Below are 7,169 nucleotides of genomic sequence, written 5' to 3' on the forward strand. Positions count from 1 at the left end.
CAGGGGGAGTGAAACAGGAAAAAAGGAATGACCAATACAAGGATGTATTTTTTTTTCACAGTTTTCTGTGATTTATTTAAGGCCCCATTTGACAGTTTTTCACAGAATATAACACAAGTGACTGATCTCTCTCATGCTTTCTGCATCTTTAACTTAAATTCCACCTCAATCTAGTTCTAATGGGTTTTTTCCAGTAAGCTAGGAGATACCCAGAAAGATTATCCTCCCAGAAAAAAAACCGAGCACACAAGCAGAAGACCTCTTTGCTCCTTTCCTCCTTCTAGCTGTAGACAGTTTGGTGGGTACATAGCTAGATGCTCTATGCGAGCTTTTTGAATGAATGAATGAATTATTTTTGAGACACCACATTGATCAGTTGGTTGTAGGTAGTCAAGAAAAGATTCAGTCCCAAAACAATCCTTTGGTATTCTCACAAGGACGTGTTTTGAGTTGGCCACCACGATGGGCTACTGGTTACTGGCTTCCCCAGACCCTTCCTGGACACATACCGAAGTGCATATCAGAAGCCATCCTCCAGGAAAGTAAAAGAGGAGTGTTTTATGTATCAGTTTCTGTCTCATCATCAGGGGCACCACGGAGTCACTGACTTCTTTGCATTTGAGGGGTGCCTCTACTCCCATAGGTGGCTGACATCATTAAGTCAGAGGGGTCTTTGGTGAGAAGTAGGAGAGGGGAGCACTTGGGTGGGCCCTCCATGAAGCTGGAGAACCGATTGCCACACAATAGCTGGAGTAAATGCCTTGAGATGATCTGAAGCAGACAAGGAATGTCCTGCAGAGCCCTGCTGAAAGATTATCAACTTTATTATCCCTCATCGGGATAACAAAGAAATGCAAGCACAAAGTCATTACAGTTTAGAGAAGGACAGGGTTCTAAATTACCTTTTTCTTGTCCTGCAGGCAAACAGATGGTCACATGATCCCATTTTCCCAAACCTCTGCCATTCACCCCCAGCCCTTCCTCTCCCCTTGACCCATCCTTCAGTTACAAGATGTAGCTTAATGTAAAAGCCACAGTTCAAAGATTTTTCAAGAGAGCTCAAGGTTGGCTGGATATTTTTCTCTTTTTTCTTGTGGGATGAAGTGAAAAACTATAATTGGAAACCTTGATGGCTGCATGAGCACAATTTGCTGTCTTCCCAACTGCAGCAGGGAGGTAATTCAGCCCTTTTGAACTGCCATTCTGATGCAGTCGGTCCTGATCCGTAATCAGTCAAGTGATGTACAAATTAGCATTTGGATGGCTTTGTTAGCCACATTTGAGCAAAAAGTCTCAACGGACAGTGTTGTCCAGAGAAAAAAATGTGTCAAATACCTTGGTGTCAGACATACAAGGATTCCTTTTCTTGCTTCGACACATGCAACTAAGTGACGTTAGCCACCATCACCCACCGAACAACAAGCCTATATTTCCCCATCTGTAAAAAGGAACCTAAATCACAGAGTGGACTTCCCTGTTGCTCTTACGGTAAAGAAACTGCCTGCAATGCAGGAGACCCAGGTTCAATCCCTGGGTCGGGAAGACGCCCTGGAGAAGGGAATGGCAACCCACTCCAGTATTCTTGTCTGGAGAATCCCAGGGACAGAGGAGCCTGGTGGGCTACAGTCCATGGAGGCACAAAGAGTCAGACACAAATGAATGACTAACACTACTACTACTATATCATAGAGTCCTCGTAAAGATGAGAAATTAGAGATGATATGTGTTCTCACCTAAAACGATGCCTAGGAAATAGGAAGCATTCAATAAATCACATTATCATTATCACCATCACTGTTATTTTGGTTAACCTTTAAACTTCTGATGCTTCTTACAGAAAATCTAAGCTGATGTTCCCAGCTCCAAAGTTGAGATCAGTGACAAGCCAGGGAGGAAATTCAGATCTACTAAACAAAGAGACCCTCCAGCTCAGTGGTATGTTTACCAGGTATAGGAACTCAGTCCATTCAAGCAACATTTACTGAGTACCTATGGCACCCCACTGCAGTACTCTTGCCTGGAAAATCCCATGGACGGAGGAGCCTGGTAGGCTACAGTCCATGGGGTCGCTAAGAGTTGGACACGACTGAGAGACTTCACTTTCACTTTTCCCTTTCATGCACTGGAGAAGGAAATGGCAACCCACTCCAGTATTCTTGCCTGGAGAATCCTAGGGACGGCGAAGCCTGGTGGGCTGCCGTCTATGGGGTCGCACAGAGTCGGACACGACTGAAGCGACTTAGCAGTAGCAGTAGCATTATTGTATGCCAGGCACTGTGCTAGGTACTGTGGAGATTACAGACATGGTGAAGGCCCACCATTTGATGGATAGACACTCTCTACTACTGTTCAATTTTTTTTTCTTTAAATTAACCTTCTTTTAGTTATCTATTTCTGTTACCTTTTAAGAATTGATAATTGTGAAATTCTAAATTTGACGTGATAGTTTCACATTTTTCTAACCCAGTTAATACCTTGTAAATAAACAATATTCAGCTTGCGCTATGATAAAAAAAAAAAAAAAGAGTCATACAAACCACATATTTGGAAACATTAAGCTAGTACCACGCCAAGGACACAAACAAGTCAAACAGAAAAACAGGTGAATAAATGAATGAGTATATATTGATCCACCAGCCCTGAGCCTGATCCTAATAAGAACCTAGCTGGGAGACTGAGGGTCTCAGACTGACTTTTGAAATTCCTTCCTGAGCTAATAAATTATTGGCCATTAAACGAACTCGTCAATCAACCAATTCTATACCTAAAGCTAGAAACTGGAAGAAGAGGAGGGAACAGGCTTCTGATAGTCCTGACTTGGTCACATAAAGTGTGTTTTTAAAAAAAAGACATTTCAGGAATTCCCTGACCGTCCAGTGGTTAGGACTCCCCGCTTCTACTGCAGGTAGAACAGAGTTGATCCTTTTTTGAAAAACAAAGCTCCCACATGCTGTGTGATGTGACCAAAAACACAATAAAATAATAAAAGATAGACATTTGTAATCAGGCAGCAGTTAAGAGCTCCTTCCTTGGTTGCATTTGGAGTTGTGTGAACATACTTCCTCTCATGGTCCATTAGCTTCCAGAAAACAAGTGAAGGGTCTGGCAACTGTCCTTTACTGGATCTTTGCTTCCCTCAAAGGAAGGAAAGTGCTTTCAGGCTGAGTGCTAATGGAGTTGGAATCCATCTTTTCTTTGGTCGTTTTCATCAACAACCCTTAACCCTCCCGCATCCAACAGCTGCCTGAGCGCTAGGTGATCATTCACACGGGAGGAGGGGGCACCAGTAAGGAACAAAGAGGGCATTCGGATTTATTTCTTCCTACACAGCACGCTCCGTGTCTGTATCAAGCAAGTCTCAGCATTAAGTTTAAATGGCTTTTTTTTTTTCTTTTGCTCACAATCTGTACTTATTAGTTAGGGTCAAACCTAAAAGCTATATACTCTGGTACAATGGAAATATCATGACTGTTAGAACCAGAAAAGCCCCAATTTTTAACCCACATTTTGCTATATATCCCTTGTGGGATCTCAGGTAAACAAGGAACCAGTGACCTTCAATTTTAGTTCCATAAAAGGAATATAGCAGGAGATGACCACCCAACCTGTCTCACTATGAAAATCAACCATGGGGACTTGCCCTCCTTTATTTTTGTTTCATTAATAGTGGTGCAACCTACTCCTGAGAAAAGAACCACCTGCTCTGTCCCTAACTGCTCCCTATCTATTCCATCCAGAAGGAAATGAATATTTTTCCTCTAGGGGAGAAGAGAGTAGTCTTAGGTTTGTTTTGCCTTTGTTTTGTTTTTAAGATTGAGTTTTTTCCCCAGGTGCTAATGGTTTGGGATGTTGACAATTGTGTGTGAAATTGCAAGAGAGAGAGAGTGTGTATGTTTTTCCTGTTGGGCGTGGTGAGGACTTGGAGGGGATGAGAGATGGACCACGCTGAGTCTGGAGTGGTTTGCTGTGGCTTGATCTGACACTGGAGAGTTTTCCAGAAAGCCTCTCTGCCGTTCCCACCGTCCGTCCCAATATACACCCATGGGATGTGGTCTGAGAGCCCAGTAGCCACATTGGGCTGAAGTTTTGCCGGACGACTGGCCCACTGGTACTCAACAGAGAATTCATAGTAGGCACCTGAGTCCTGCCATCAAAGCCAGTCTCTAAGAAAGGGGGAACTGTTCCACCTGTAGCAGCCTTGCCTGCTGGCCTCCCAGCAGAATGATGGATGGCCATTTCCACAAGGATTCACTCTGTTGTCCACATAACCTGTGCAGGTAGGTGGCTCCCTAACAAAGTTCTAATGCAGTTGACTCTATTACAAGGAAACTTGCCTCAGTGTGAGATGGTTAATAAATGCTACAATTAAATGAGAATTATGTCCCTTCACCTTTTGGGGGCTTTAGGGGATTTGTTTTGTTTTTGTTTTCTGGTTTTTTCGGCCACACCATGTGTCCTGCAGGATCCTAGTTCCCCAACCAGGGATTGAACCCTGGCCCGCAGCAGCACAGAGTCCCAACCGCTAGGACCACCGGGGCATTCCTATCACCTTAAGAGTATCTTTTTAGGGACTTCTCTAATGGTCCAGTGGTTAAGACTCTGTGATTCCAGTGTCTTCCACTGCAGGGGGCTTGGGTTCAATCCCTGGTTAGGAAACTAAATACCATGTACTGTGCTGTCCAGCCAAAAAAAAAAAAGGTGGGGGGTTCTTTTAAGATTTGAATAAGCTAACGGAAAAAGAGAAAAAATCTGTTTGATTTATTTACGTCTTCTTCCTTTATCTGTACATTACCTACTCTGAGTTTTGCCATGGCCAAGAAAATGACTAAATTCAACAGCTCTACCCCTCAATACTGTGATGTCATCTCTAATTACACCAATACCTTTTCCTTTTTGAGTTGAAGAAAAGGCAACCCTGGTGATCCCAAAAGCAAAACTCAGGATAGCCTTTTCACAAACTTGAAAGTATAGAATGTCTAAAGAAATGTTATCCCATTTTTTGATTACTTGTATTAGAAAATATTAGCATTAACACATTAGAAACCATGTTGATGTTGGTACTGAGAATATCCTTAAGAAGGGAAAAAAGGAACTATGTAGCAACACTCACTGAAACCTCCTGACCCTACCCTCTTCTTTGTGAAGGGGACAGGGGAAGTGTAGGCGTTTGGGAGATGGCTCAAAGAGGAAAATGGCACATTATATTCTGGACATTTCCGGATTTAATATTTGGAGGTAATACAGAAGACTCAGAATATGGAATAACTCTTCAGGCCATTCAGCCAGAATTTGAGCCTTGGGTCACAAAACTGGTGTTCTGGACCAAATCATTTAATGGGTGAGCCTAATGGATCATCTGACCTCAGCCTCCCAAGGCCACTACTTCTCCTCTGGATTCAGTAACTTTCATGGAGTTATAAAAGAAAAATACTGCTTAGTATCAAGAAAGCCAACTACTAGTGCTGACATTGGAAATAAAGAGATCTAAGAAACCAATGACTTCATCAGAAAACAGAACTTGTGGATAAATTAAAGAGTAGGGAAAATTGGGATCAATTGCAGACCAGAAACTCAGGTATGCTAGAAATGTGATTTTAAATTTAATTTCTATTTCAATCTCCAATTCCAGTTAGTGAAGGACAGGGAAGCCTGGCGTGTTGCAGTCCATGGAGTTGCAAAGAGTCAGACACGACTTAGTGACTGAACAACAAAGTGCCCTCAAAGTGGCTGTGCATACAGAACTTCTGAAAAGATGGTCCCTCTTTCAAAACAGGCTGATTTGGGGTCTCTCTCATTCAAAAAGGTTCCCCCTTCCCCAGGAAAAATAGGAGAGTAGACAGAGCTTAATTTGAGATGTATTGGATGTTCTCATCACTCCAGAGATATCTTTATTTATTGCCTATATTTGGAACCTGAAATTTCATAATTTATGCTTTCATCTTTTGTACCTTTATTGTTATATTTTTTCTTCTTCAAGAGTCTTGGGGTAATGATAATGCCTCAAGCCTTTAGCAGAGATTAATTCCCACTTGAGTACTGGATTCCGTGTCATCTGAGATCAGGAGACCCAATCCTGAGGTTGCAACTGACCTGCTGGGCAACGAAGTCAGTTTCAAATTTCCTATCTATACAATGAAGGGTCTGGACTGCTGCTCCGTGTGACTCTGAAACACCACTGAGTCCTAAGACAGTGTGACTTATAAGACAATCAACAGACAAATGCCATTGAGAGAGGAAAATGGGATAGATGGGAAAGAGGATGAGATGGAGTATGGGAACAAGAGAGGGCAGGATTCAAGTTCAGTTCAGTTGCTCGGTCGTGTCCGATTCTGTGACCCCATGGACTGCAGCACGCCAGGCTTCCCTGTCCATCACCAACTCCTGGAGTTTACTCAAATTCATGTCCATTAAGTCGGTGATGCCATTCTACTATCTCATCCTCTGTTATCCCCTTCTCCTCCAGCCTTCAATCCTTCCCAGGATCAGAGTCTTTTCCAGTGAGTCAGTTCTTCTCATCAGGTGGCCAAAGTATTGGAGTTTCAGCTTCAGCATCAGTCCTTCCAATGAATATTCAGGACTGATTTCCTTTAGGATGGACTGCTTGGATCTCTTTGCAGTCCAAGGGACTCTCAAGAGTCTTCTCCAACACCACAGTTCAAAAGCATCAATTTTTCAGCACTCAGCTTTCATTATAGTCCAATTCTCACATTCATACATGACTACTGGAAAAACCATAGCTTTGACTAGACAGAGCTTTGTAGACAGAGTAATGTCTCTGCTTTTTAATATGCTGTCTAGGTTGGTCATAATTTTTCTTCCAAGGAGCAAGCATCTTTTAATTTCATGGCTGCAGTCACCATCTGCAGTGATTTTGGAGCCCAAGAAAATAAAGTCTGTCACTGTTTCCATTGTTCCCCCATCTATTTGTCACGAAGTGATGGGACCAGATGCCATGATCTTCGTTTTCTGAAGGCTTTGTAAAAAAGCAGGCCAGAGGGCCTCCATATTCAAGCTTTGTCTATTTCCCAATTAAATCCCTAGCTGCTTCACCTCTCCCTTCCCCATCCTCTTGTCTCCAGCTGCAAAGACAGGTGTGCAACCATGAAACCCAGATGGATAGGTTTACACATGCCACCTATCCTGATGGCAGCTCCAACTTCCCTGCCCCT

The sequence above is a fragment of the Giraffa tippelskirchi genome, chromosome 11 (genome assembly GCF_054371585.1).
Source record: "Giraffa tippelskirchi isolate mGirTip1 chromosome 11, T2T-mGirTip1v1.2.pri, whole genome shotgun sequence".
Classification (NCBI taxonomy): Eukaryota; Metazoa; Chordata; class Mammalia; order Artiodactyla; family Giraffidae; genus Giraffa; species Giraffa tippelskirchi.